This window comes from Rhinatrema bivittatum, chromosome 5 (assembly GCF_901001135.1).
Source record: "Rhinatrema bivittatum chromosome 5, aRhiBiv1.1, whole genome shotgun sequence".
Classification (NCBI taxonomy): Eukaryota; Metazoa; Chordata; class Amphibia; order Gymnophiona; family Rhinatrematidae; genus Rhinatrema; species Rhinatrema bivittatum.
This window is the reverse complement of record NC_042619.1, coordinates 229,195,021-229,207,856: the sequence shown is the minus strand read 5'-3', so window position 1 is coordinate 229,207,856 and position 12,836 is coordinate 229,195,021. Positions and strand designations below refer to the sequence as shown.

At 47.6% G+C, this 12,836-nt stretch overlaps 1 protein-coding gene across 4 annotated transcripts in view; it reads left to right on the top strand.

Moving 5' to 3' along the window:
* Positions 1-12,836, top strand: part of APOO (apolipoprotein O) — a 137,820-nt gene that overhangs the window by 26,501 nt on the left and 98,483 nt on the right. The gene's annotated exons all lie outside the window — the stretch shown is intronic.

Here is a 12,836-nt window from a genome sequence, read left to right as displayed (position 1 = left end):
TTTTTCAGTGCGAGAAAGCAAACTATGTGATGGGAGAGCAGGTGCCTTTATGCCCTAGCTACAGGAGTAGCTCATGAAGGCCACTCTGAGTGCTTTATTATGACCAAGCATGATCAGATGGTGAAAAGAGGCAGTGCATGATTCTACCACAGTCTCCCTGTGTTCTGTGGCTGTGAGAGGGAGTTCTGGCTGGGAGGATGCTCTGACTATTTCCACCTGTTTTGATCAGTCTTGGGCATGTATTTGTGTCCAGAGAATGTTATTTTTTCTGCCTTTTAATTTCCTCTTTCCCATAGCGTAAATTCCATCTACAGCACCCAGAGCGCGAAGGCAGATGTAAAGAGCTCAAGGCGTGTCTGGTCTGCCTGGTTTCCATTCCTGTTGCAGTGCCTCAAGTCCTACCTGATCTCTGGCTTTCCTTTTTGGCGGAATTTTAAATCAGCCACGCACATAAAATTCGCCACTCATGCGTGTGGCTGGGCCTTGTGCATGCCGCGTGCATTTTTCAAAAGGGCCGGACCACGCGCGTAAGTGGCAATATGTGCGCAAGTGCTGGGTCCTGAGAGAGGGGAGGGCCAGGGGCATGTTCTGGGAGGAGCGGGGCAGGACAGAGGTTGACCGGGACAGCGGCCATTAGCTTCTGTCCTGGGGAAGCGCGTGCCAGCCACCCCCTATATTTCAAGAATATCTCTTCAATTTCCCTCTTGCTCGTCTGTAGTATTTTCCTTCTTCACCTTCTTCAGTAAATGACCCTTTAGATTGTAAGCCCTCTTGAGTCCGGGGAAATTTCTGTGGTACCTGAATGTAACTCACCTTGAACTAGCAATGAAAAGATTTGGGCTAAATCTAAATAAAATAAAGATTTACCTACAAATAAACTAAAACAGACCTCCTTCTCCAGAGGGAAATACTGCGGGGTTTTTTAAGCTGCATGATAGAGGCATACATTGAAATGCGGCCCACCAGTGCTATTTTAAGACAGACAGCTCAGGGCCCAGAGCCTAGGGAATGCTCCGAGCCCTGCTAGGCCACCGAGGATAATAAGGTATGAAAGGGAGGGATTGGGCTTGGGGTGGGGGGAGCAGGATCAGTTGTTTCATAGGCATGGGGTTGGGAAAGGGGGGGGTGGACCTTTTTTGCACAACTTAATTTCAATGGCGGGGTAGTTCTCTCTTTTTTTTTTTTTTCCCTTCCTTGCAGTTGATTCCCAACGTGTTGCTCCCTGGTGGCCGCCAGCCATTGGCGGCTCGCCGGCTGTTTTTCATGGCATCATCTGGTTTTCGACAGTGCCCCAAGTGCCCGCGGACCATGTCAATTACTGACCCGCATGAGATTTGTATCCTCTACCTGGGAACATCGCATGACTTCCTCGGGTGTCACTTGTGTGATCAAATGACCCCCCCCCCTTCCAAAGGGCCATCGTGCCTGGCTGGATAAGATGGAGAAACTTTTTGGGCATCCTCTTTCAGACCTGGGAGTCCCAGGCATTCCCCAGCGGTGTTGGTGCTGGGCACCGAACCTTCCTGGGACTCCGAGGAGGCTCTGGTAATACCTCTTCCTCCTCCTCTGCCATCCATCTTAACTTCACCGGACTTTCAGGAGGAATTGGACCGCAGGGTTCAGATGTCGGTCTCTGAGCCCTGCAGGGTATCAAACCGCCTTCAGCACCACCTCTCTTGGTGCCCCTGCTAGAGCATATGGATGTCATGTTAGGTGTCCGTCTGATGCAACCGGTGCATGGAGGACTGTCAGTTCCTCAGCAGCCACCGATGCCCTCCTCTAGAGCGATTCCCATTATTGGATCCTCCAGAGGAAGATTTACGAAAACCATTGGCACCTTCAGTCCACTGATCCTGTGTCTGGAGTTTCTTGATCCCATTCCTGGGCCATCGGGGGTCTCTGGGCCGTTAATGCCATCGGTGCCAAAACAGAGGAGCTTGGACAGGGGCCATCCACGTCGGCCCCGAGGGGACCTTTAGTGAGGAAGAGGCCCCATATGACTCCTGGGGTAATGATATCATGGAGTCGTCTTCTGAAGATTCCAGTGATGTCCTTTCAGAACCTTTGCTGCCAGATGAGAGGCGTCGATCTCCCCCAGAGGATTTCTCCTTCGCTGGCTTTGTCCGAGCCATGGCTGAAGCCATCCCCTTTCAGCTCCACATGGAAGAGAACAAGCAGCATAAAATGCTGGAGGTCCTCCAGTTTGTCATCACACCAAAGAAGATGATAGCTGTCCCAGTCCACGATATTTTTAGGAACTCCTCCTCAGGATCTGGGAACATCTGTTTCCATGCCTCCCGTTAATAGGAAGGCGGATGCCATCTATCTAGTCCAACAGGCATTGGGGTTTGAGAGACGTCATTTTCCACACCAATTCGTGGTAATGGAGTCCACTCTCAAAAAATCCAAGCGCTCCCATACCCATGCCTCTGCCCCACCAGGATCACAGGGCGCTGGATGCCTTGGATAGGAAGGTATATCAGGGCGCTATGCTCATCGTCTGTATCGTCTCCTACCAATTATACATGACCCAGTACAACCACAACCTGTGGAAACAAGTCCACGAGCTAACGGAATGCCTGCCACAACAGCAGCAGGATGCGTTCTCAACGGTGGTACAGCAGGACCTGGAGGCAGGAAAACACGAGGTGAGGGTCCACCAACTATGTTTTTGAAACAGTGGCGAGGATAGCTGCAGCAGGCATTGGCGCCCACAGGATGGCCTGTCTCCGCACTTTGGACCTCCGCCCAGAAGTCCAAGAGAAGCTGGCTGACTTGCCCTGCACGGGAGAGAATCTCTTCAGGGATAAGGTCAGGGATGCAGTGGCCCAATTGAAGGACTACCATGAGACCCTTCAGCAACTGTCGGCTAGCGTTTCTGACCCACCATCCTCAGTCAGGAAGTCCTCAAGGCAAAGCTCAAGGAAATCCTTCTATCACCAAAGGAAATATTATCCTTTGGCCTCAAGGGTTTGTACACCCCATGCTAGTTCCAGGGATCGTTCCCACCAGCAGCAGATCCCCAGGCCTCAGCTCGTCCCTAATTTACTTCAGACCAGTGTGTTCTCTCTATTTGATGAGGATTCCAGCTGAATTTCAGGGATGTCCTGGCGGACTTTCCCCTATGTCCTTCGGGGGTTTCATCCGCTCCTTAGGAAATACTTTTGACAGAGATCTCCGCCCTGTTAATGGCAAGAGCGGTGGAACCCGTTCCCTGCCACCAGCAGGGAAGAGGGTTCTACTCTCAGTATTTCTTGATACCAAAGAGAACTGGGGGTCTCTGCCCTATTCTCGATTTGAGAGCCTTGAACAAATTCCTTCAAAGAGAAAAGTTCAAGATGGTCTCGTTGGGCACCCTGATTCCGCTCCTAAGAAAAGGAGACTGGCTCTGCTCCCTTGACCTGAAAGACACCTACGCCCACATAGTGATCTTACCAAGTCACAGAGAGTATTTTCGCTTTGTGGTGGGAAAGGACCACTTCCATTATCTGGTGTTACCGTTCAGCCTTGCATCAGCCCCTTGGGTCTTTACCAAGTGCCTAGCAGTGGTGGGGGCGCACCTCAGGCATCAAGGGGTGCATGTGTTCCCTTACTTGGATGACTGGCTGATCAAAAGCGCCACCCAACAGGGAGCACTTTGTTCGTTAAGTCTGTCCATCCAGGTGCTGCAATCTCTGGGTGTTGTCATCAATTACCCCAAATCCCACATCTGTCCATCGGCTTGCCTGGACTTCATAGGAGCCAGGCTGGACATGGTTCAGGCCAAGGCATTCCTACCCCATGATCAGGCGCTTGCCCTGTTGTCGCTGGCGAGTGTGGTCCGTAGCCACCCATGAGTTTCTGCTCGGCTGATACTTCGTCTTTTGGGTTGCATGGCTGTGTCTGTTCATGTCACCCCGTTGGCTCGCCTGTGCATACACAGGGCGCAATGGACCCTGCGGTCGCAGTGGCAGCAGGCGTCCCAGGACCTTGAAGCACGTCTCCATCACACCACCCCTCCAGATCTTCCTGTTCTGGTGGGAGAATCTATCCAACCTGGAGCAGGGCGTTCCTTTTCAGATTGCTCTGCCTTAAGTGGTGCTTACCACCAATGCCTCCCCCCTCGGTTGGAGGGTGCATGTGGATGACCTCCACACGTAGGGTCGGTGGACCACTCAGGAGTCTTTGTCAGATCAACTTCCTGGAACTTCATACGATCCATTATGCCCCCTTGGGCATTTCGAGACCACTTGTTCCACAAGACAGTCCTGATCTGGATGGATAATCAAGTAGCAATGTGGTATATCAACAAGCAATGTTTCAGGAAACATTGCAGATTTGGTCCTGGGCTATGTACCTAGCCGGAGCAGAGAAACTGCTGGCGGACCGTTTTTGATTCGTGCATTCCAGCCACATAAATAGTCACTGGATCTGGTAGTGGCGGGCCGGGTTTTCTGCCCGTGGGGATCTCTGGATGTGGATCTATTTTGCCTCCCCTTACAACTTCAACGTGAGCAAATTCTGCTCCCTGTTCAGGACGGATGGACTTCCAGCCTTGGATGCCTTTGCCCGACATTGGGGCACAGGTCTCTTGTACGCTTATCCTCCTCTTCCTCTGGTCATGAAGACTCTTTTGAAACTCCAGCAGGTCTGGGGGACCATGATTCTCGTGGCCCCGTACAGGCCCAGACAAGTCTGGTTTCCGCTCCTTCGGGATCTGTCAGAAAGAGAGCCCATCTGTCTGGGGACCTCGCCCAATCTGATAACACAGGATCGGAGCAGACTGCCCCATCCAATTTTCTGAGTGTTAGCATTGATGGCCTGGATGTTGAGCGCTTAGTCCTATAGCCCCTGGACCTCTCTGAAGACGTGCCTCAAGTGTGGTAGCTTCTAGGAAACCTTCTACCAAGAAGTCTTACCGGCTGAAGTGGCGGAGGTTCTCCATCTGGTGTGAGAGGCTTGGCTTTGATCGCTTCGGCTGCCCTACTCCAAGGTTACTGTACTGTCTGTGGCACCTCTCTGAGACTGGGTTGAAAACCACCTCGTTCAGGGTCCACCTGGCTGCCATTAGCGCTTACCATCACGGTGTTGCTGGTACTCACATCTCTGTGCAGCCCATAGTGGGATGTTTTATGCAGGGCTGGCTTCAACTGAAGCCTCCTCTCTGGCCTCCTGTTGTGTCCTGGGACCTCAACATGGTGTTGGCACAGCTCCTGCGATCTGAAATTCCTCACTTGGAAGGTTCTCTTCCTGATGGCAGTCACTTTGGCTTGTAGGGTTCGTGAGCTTCAGGCCTTGGTTACGTATCCACCCTACACAAAATTCTTTCATGATAGGGTGGTCCTGCGTACGCACCCTAAATTCCTACCTAAGGTGGTGACTGATTTTCATCTCAATCAGTCTATCATTCTGCCCACCTTTTTTCCGAGGCCCCATTCTCACCAGGGTGAACGGGTTTTACACATGTTGGACTGCAAGAGGGCCTTAGCTTTCTATTTTAGTCTGCACAGCAGGCCACACATGGTCCACTCAGTTCTTTCTTTCTTTCTTTCTTTCTTTTTATATACCGTCGCTCAGGATCCATTGTAACGGTTCACAACAGTTTAAAGTTCAGTGTTCCTAGCAGCTAATGTACATAATAAAAGCCTAAAAACTGCATAATAACATAACATAAAAAATACTTCCTAGTTTAAAATAGAGGTTCTTGGGATCATAAAACATCAAAATAACTCAACTCTTATCCTAAAACACTTAAAATTATACTTAATGAATAAAACATGAATAAAATTAATTAAAACAAATATTAATACAGTTAGTAGTTGTCCTTCCATATAATAATTCTAATATCAGGTGCGACAACATAATACATAATTGGACAGATGGTAAAGTTAGCAGACCTTTATTTGCTGAATGCAAATTTATCTGCGGGACATGTAGTTTAATCGCAGCGTTCAATCAGTCTACCTGATCAGCAAAGATCAATTTGTGTAAAATACACATAGACTTAAATTTAATTCAGGATTCAATCGGTAGCCAGTGTAACTTAAATAGTACTGGCGTAATATGATGGCTTTTCTTAGTCCCAGTTAAAATTCTGGCTGCCACATTCTGCTGGACCTGAAGTGGTCGGATAGTGGATGCCGGTAGTCCTAACAGAAGGGAATTACAGTAGTCTAAACTCCCGAACACGAGTGCCTGCAAAACTGGGGGGAAATCATTTATGTCTAACAACGGTTTCAGTCGTCTTAGCATTAATAGTTGTGTGTAGCCATCTCTTATTTTTTGACAAGAATAGATTGGGAGTTGTGGGCAAGCAAATCCTGTCCAACTGGCTGGCAGATTCTGTCGCCTTCTGCTATGCATAGATGGGCCTTCAGCTTGGAGACTGTGTGTTAAGGCTCACTCTGTGAGAGCAATGGTGGCATTGGTGGCCCACTTGCGGTCAGTTCCCGTCGCTGAAATTTGCAGGGCTGCAATGTGGAGTTTTCTATACACATTTGCTGCTCAGTACTGCTTGGACAAGGATGCGCGACAAGACATAGCTTTGGCCAATCTGTCCTTCGCAACCTGTTCCAGGCTTAAAAACAACTCTCCCTACCCTAGGGCCTGCTGTTTTGTGTTTAGGCTGTCTCCCAATATTACCAACAGCAACGCAGTTATTTTTTTGTCCATTGGCACCCATTTTGGTGTCTGTTGGTCATGGTTGCCGGGAGCAGCCTGTATCTTGGTATTCACCCATCTGTGAAGACTACCATCCTTGTCCTAGGAGAAAGCAGAGTTGCTTACCTGTAACAGGTGTTCTTCTAGGACAACAGGATGTTTAGTCCTCAAGAAATCTGCCCGCCACCCTGCGGAGTTGGGTTCTCTCGTATTGTGTTTTTGCTCGTGGACGCGCGGATAGTGGCATGCTGGGCATACTCAGTGTGCCAGTCAAAATTCTGGAAACTTTGACAGAAGTTTTCCGTGCTGGGCTCCATCTGATGATGTCACCCATCTGTGAGGACTAACATCCTGCTGTCCTAGAACACCTGTTACAGGTAAGCAACTCTGCTTTGTCTAACTACATGCTCCTTAACTCTCTTTATAAAAAAAAAAAAAAAAATCAGATCAACAGTTGCTGCAAAATCCCCGTAAAATCAGTTTAAAGCTTAGAGACAGACTTATTCTTGTGGAGCTGGTTAAGAATTAGAAATTTGCCCGCATGAGCAGAGCAGTAACAGAGAGAGCAAAAAGGTCTGCCAAGGCCACCAAGAGTTGCAGTTTGTTTTTGGATTTGGGATGGTGCAGAGCCCAAGTCATGCCACTGCACTGCCGATCAAAATGCCGCTGCTAGCAGGGGCTGGAGCACTGCCTTTCGTGCATCTGCCACAAGTTCATGTAGGGTTTTACGGCATCAAAAGAGTAGGGGAGAAAGCGGGCCATCCCTGTACTCTGTCATGTTTATTTATAAAAGTTGCATGCCATATAATCAGTTTAAAAAAAAAAAAAAAAGACTATTAAAGCAGTTCACAGTTTAACATACATAATTAACATCTCAAAAACCATATGCACTTCATCTGTCTCGTTCTTCCCTAAGTGTACTTTTGGATAGTTTTGTCCTGTTTCTGCAGGTCTGCTGCTATTTCTGGAGACGGATACATTGCCTCGATCCTCGGAGGCTTCAGATACCAGATAAGCCTGCAGAATGTTTCAGACCTGGAAGCTATAACCCAGCTGCTTTTATTCTGGCAGAGGTTCTGGAAATGTTGAGCTTTCAGCTCCCAGACCTGCTTTGCTTTGAGATTTTCTTTCCCCTTTATCATTGGCCATCCTTGGATATTTATGCATTCATTTATTTGTTTTATTTGCTGGATCATCCCAATCGATGCTGCTAGCAAGAAAAAAAAAAAAACACAATAAAGCCAGTATCACCAATTCAGCCACAAAGTATAAACAAGATAATGTAAAATTCCACTACCTGCCAAGAATCTGAAACAGTCTTAAACTAAACCTGTTAAAGTCCTGTTATAACTGCTCAGATGAGCAGCCTCTTCTTTGTTCCAGACTCCGCAGCTGTTTGTTTTATGCTCTGCTGTGGTCTTTCCGCCTGCCACCCCCAGCCCTCAACATCCAGAAAGAAACGCAGTGTGTGCCATTTTCAGCTGCAGCACTGAGCCCTAGCCATATGCCTAATGCAACAATTGTTTTGTAAAACTGTAATTGGGTTTTTGTTGACATTTTTCTCACAATTCACGTGGCCTCCCATGTGTGCCATGGATAAATCTCCTCCTTGTAGAAGCAAGCGCCAGTAATCCCTTGAGAAACATCGGTGGGGGCAGAGCCGGCTTATGGGATAAATCCAAGGTCACCCAGGAACTGCAAGTTTATAGCTTCCATTGTGAAAAATCATCAGTCTAAAAAAAAAAAACTCTTCAAAATTATTTTTCTGATTTAAAAAGTGCTAAAAGGGAACTGTTCTGTTCCCCAATGAGTCAGTCCTCAACGGGTCATGGGAAACCACACAGTGGGGGGAGGGAATTTTGTAACCGGCTGTATAAATTGGATGGCAAATATATGGATGAGTTGCACCAGCTCTCAAACTGAGCTTGCAAGCATATGTTTGCTTTGAAAATTCTCCCGTGAAAGCCACTCACGAGCAGTTCCAGCTGCTGTTATGCACATGGAAATGTTTTCGCAGATTTTACATTTCTCGTAGTGAACATTGTAAAAGACTGTGCATTAATTAAGCCCCCTTCCTCAGTTCTGCCTCCGGGAGCACTTCTGTTCAGTCCAGGGAAACGAAGATTCGAACGGGACATGCATGCATGTCATGTGGAGAGCTTCGTAAAGGGCCATTCCTGTGGATAAAGTATTGTTTGTTTGCTTTTTTTTTTTTCTCATGGTAATGCCTTTGACTGCTCACCGGAGGAGCTGAAGTCCAACAGGCCTCCATAAAGCACAATAGAACCTTATTTGTCAGTTTTTTCTTATTTTCAAAGATCAAAAGTGATCATTGTAAATACCTATTAAAATAATATGTAGTGCCTGCTTCAAGGGATTGTTTGTTTGTGAGATCTATAGCATGGGCTGTCCTGCCATGAAGACAGACTGGGGTTAGATTCCTGGCTCTGGTCTTCTAGGGCAGTGGTCCCGAACCTTTTTTGCACCAGGGACCGGCTTCAAGCAAGACCATTTTTCCATGGGAGGGCGGGGCAGGGGCGGGGCTTTGGTCATATGAGGGCGGGGTTATGGAGGGGGTTGGATTTTAGTGCACACTTATCATTTAATTATGACATTTATAATGTGAATGTGACTCAACTCACCATAGGTTCTCATATGCATGGCACACTGACCCATGATCGTCATGGGGCTAGATGTAAAAGTACAGTTTGTATCCACGGGAACCCCCCTGACCCACAATAATGGATGTAAAGCAGAATTATGACATTCCCCATACAACTCACCCTACAAAAAAGATGTTCTGGTGACATCTCAGTAACAGTAACTCAAACTCCTTCTACTTCCAGGCTCAATAGCCCTACTTATGAAAAGACAGCAGTTTACCACCAATGCATGTCCTCTTGAGAAAACACAACAAATAAGACCGATACAAACGCTTACATGCTAGCAAAATATTTCATCTCGGTAACAGACACAGAACTGACCTAACATACTCCCAGGATCTGTAGTAATGCACATAAACTAATCTGCACACAGTTACACCTGTATTATGGAATACACTCAAACAGGAGCAACCCTATCTATGAAAAGGCAACACTACAAATATTAAATCAGGTCCTAAAAACCAATACACCTCTATTTGGAAAACAGAACTAGCAAGCAGCTATAGATTCCCCACAGAAATAATTGTAAAACTATACTAATAAGCAGAATAAATGTTTCAAAACAGCTATGAACAGAATAACATCCAACAATTAAAAACTCATAAAAACTATTAAACATTCTCCAAACACCAATAAAATATTTCAAAAAAGCAGACATCACACAATTAAAATGGCAGTCAAGAAAAATAAACTTAAAAAGCCACTTTTACTTACCCCCTCCAGCAGCTGTCCTACTCCCCTTCCCTGCAGGCCGTAGCACACACCAGAAGCAGCAGTAGAAGCTAAGTTCTATACTTATGGTCCTCTTCCTTAGTGCCCATGACTCACACACACACCATACCAGTCATGACCCCATGACCAGTTTCTGTGTCTCACACACCAATCCTCTCACAAACAGTCTTTGGCACACACACACCAGTCACCTTCCTGAACAGTTTCTCTCATGCCATACACACACACAGAGGCTTCCCACTCCCGTGTTCTACTTACATATATGGGCTTCTCACTCTCATAATCACTTTCTCTGTCTCTCTCTCTCTCACACACACACTCACCAGTCTCTCACTCCCATGTTCTCTTTCAGATATCAGGCTTCTCCCTCCTATGCTGTGTCTCACACGCACCCAGGTTTCTCACGCCCATGCTCACTTCTCTTCACATGCACAGGCTTCTCATTCCCTGAATCACATTCTCTCACATTCACACACACCAGTCTTTTTCTCTCACACACACCGTCACCTTACCAAGCAGTCTCTCTCTCTCATGCATGCACACTCACCCAGGTTTCTCACTCCCATGCTTTCTTTCACCCCCACAACACCAGGCTTCTTACGCCCATGCTTTCTCACATACCCAGACTTCTCACTTCCATGCTTTTTCTCTCTCACACACACACATCAGTCACCTCCCTGACTAATGTCTCACACTCTCAAATACACATCAGTCATCTCCCTGAGCAATCACTTTCATTGTCTCTCACATACACACACACATCAGCTCTCTGACCAGTCAATCACACACATGCTGGCTGCCTGCTTCTCTCTCTTTCTCTCACTCACTTCCTCTTCCCTCCCCCCCCCGAGCACAAACGGTAGCTGCTCCTCCTCCTCCTCCAGCCCCCGCAGGCCAAGAAGGAAGAATTCAATCGATCGCGGGAGGCTCATGCTGCTCTCCCCTTTCCCGATTACCGTCTGCTGTAATAGCTTGGGGGCCGATGCTGCAGCGGCCGCTGCTAGTTTATCACGCGGCACGGCCTTTCTTCTTCCCGCGCACCGCGTATCACTTCCTGTTCCGGGTCACGGGGGGGGGGGGGGGGGGCAGGCGCGGGAAGAAAAAAGGCCAGCCGCGGATGCCACAGCTTTTTTTTTTTTTTTGCACCGCTGCCGTTCCCGCTGGGCTTGAACGTGCTGATAGCCCAGCGGCAACGGCAGCAGGGAAGGAAGAGCAGCGGGGCCGCGGCACCGCGGACCGGCAAAAAACTCCCACGGCCCGGTCCCGGTCCGCGGACCGGTGGTTGGGGACCCCTGTTCTAGGGTGCCGGAGAACAGTCGGTGCATAATAGCGCCACCTGGTGACTCTATTTAGGGTTCCAGAAGGGATCCCTGGGGCCTGGTCCCAGCCAAGGACTAGGCTAAAGTGATGTAGGAAACAATGTAAAAGACGGGAAGAATTCCTGAATGCTGTGAATGAAGGCTCCTGGCATCCAATCCCAGCACTGATGAGGATGCAAATTAGTTGGCGAGATGCTTGCATTTTGCTTAGAGATACTGCCTGCTCAGATCAGACTGAAGGTGCTAATCATGAGAACATAAAAACTGCTAAACTGGGTCGGAAGTAAGGTCCTTTTAGGCCTGTAACCTGCCTCCCACAGTGCTTGGAGAGGAAGGTGTAGGAAATACTGCTCCATGGACATTGTTTAAAAATATAATCCTAGACGCGCAGTCTAGATGTATTCCATGCATTAAGAAAGGTAGAAGGAAAGCAAAACTATTACCGGCATGGTTAAAAGGTGAGGTGAAAGAGGCTATTTTAGCCAAAAAAAACATACTTTAAAAATTGGAAGAAGGATCCATCTGAAGAAAATAGGAAAAAGCATAAGCATTGTCAAATTAAGCGTAAAACATTGATTAGACAGGCGAAGAGAGAATTTGAAATGAAGTTGGCTGTAGAGGCAAAAAATCATAAAAACTTTTTAAAATATATCCGAAGTAAGAAACCTGTGAGGGAGTCGGTTGGACTGTTAGATGACCGAGTGGTTAAAGGGGCTCTTAAGGAAGATAAGGCCATTGCAGAAAGACTAAATGAATTCTTTGCTTCTGTGTTTACTAATGAGGATGTTGGGGAGATACCAGTTCCAGAGATGGTTTTCAAAGGTAATGAGTCAGATGAACTGAACCAAATCACTGTGAACCTGGAAGATGTAGTAGGCCAGACTGACAAACTAAAGAGTAGCAAATCACCTGGACGGGATGGTATGCATCCTAGGGTTTTGAAGGAATTAAAAAATGAAATTTCAGATCTATTAGGTTACAAATTTTAACAATCATTAAAATCATCCATTTCCTAGCATTTAGCCAGATGGACTCAAGACCAGTGGGTTTTGTGCTCTTCTGCTAGCAGGTGGGAGATGGAGTCAGATTTCAAAGCTGACATTACTCTAGATATACCCCTGTAGTAACCTCAGCTCTTCAGTATCTCTCCGTCTCCTAGCAGATGCTGACACTATCCCACACACTACACAGTGTTAGGAAAATTACAGCAAGAAGACAAAATTACCTTAAAGAAGATCGAGCCCTGCTCTCCTGCGGTAATACCTAAGGGTCCCTCCCCCAGTTGAGAATTCCTGAGGTGATCTCCGATATCCTTCAGAGGTGTGCCTTGGTCCGGTAGCCGGTTCCCAGCATGGACTTAGCCCCCAGAGTGGCTGAAAGGCAGTGGGTGCAGACCCGAGCGCGGCGGTGAAGGTAATTTACTCTCCCCCTGCAGCTGGAGACCATCCAGCACACGATCGGTAAGCGCCGAGACCAGGTAAGC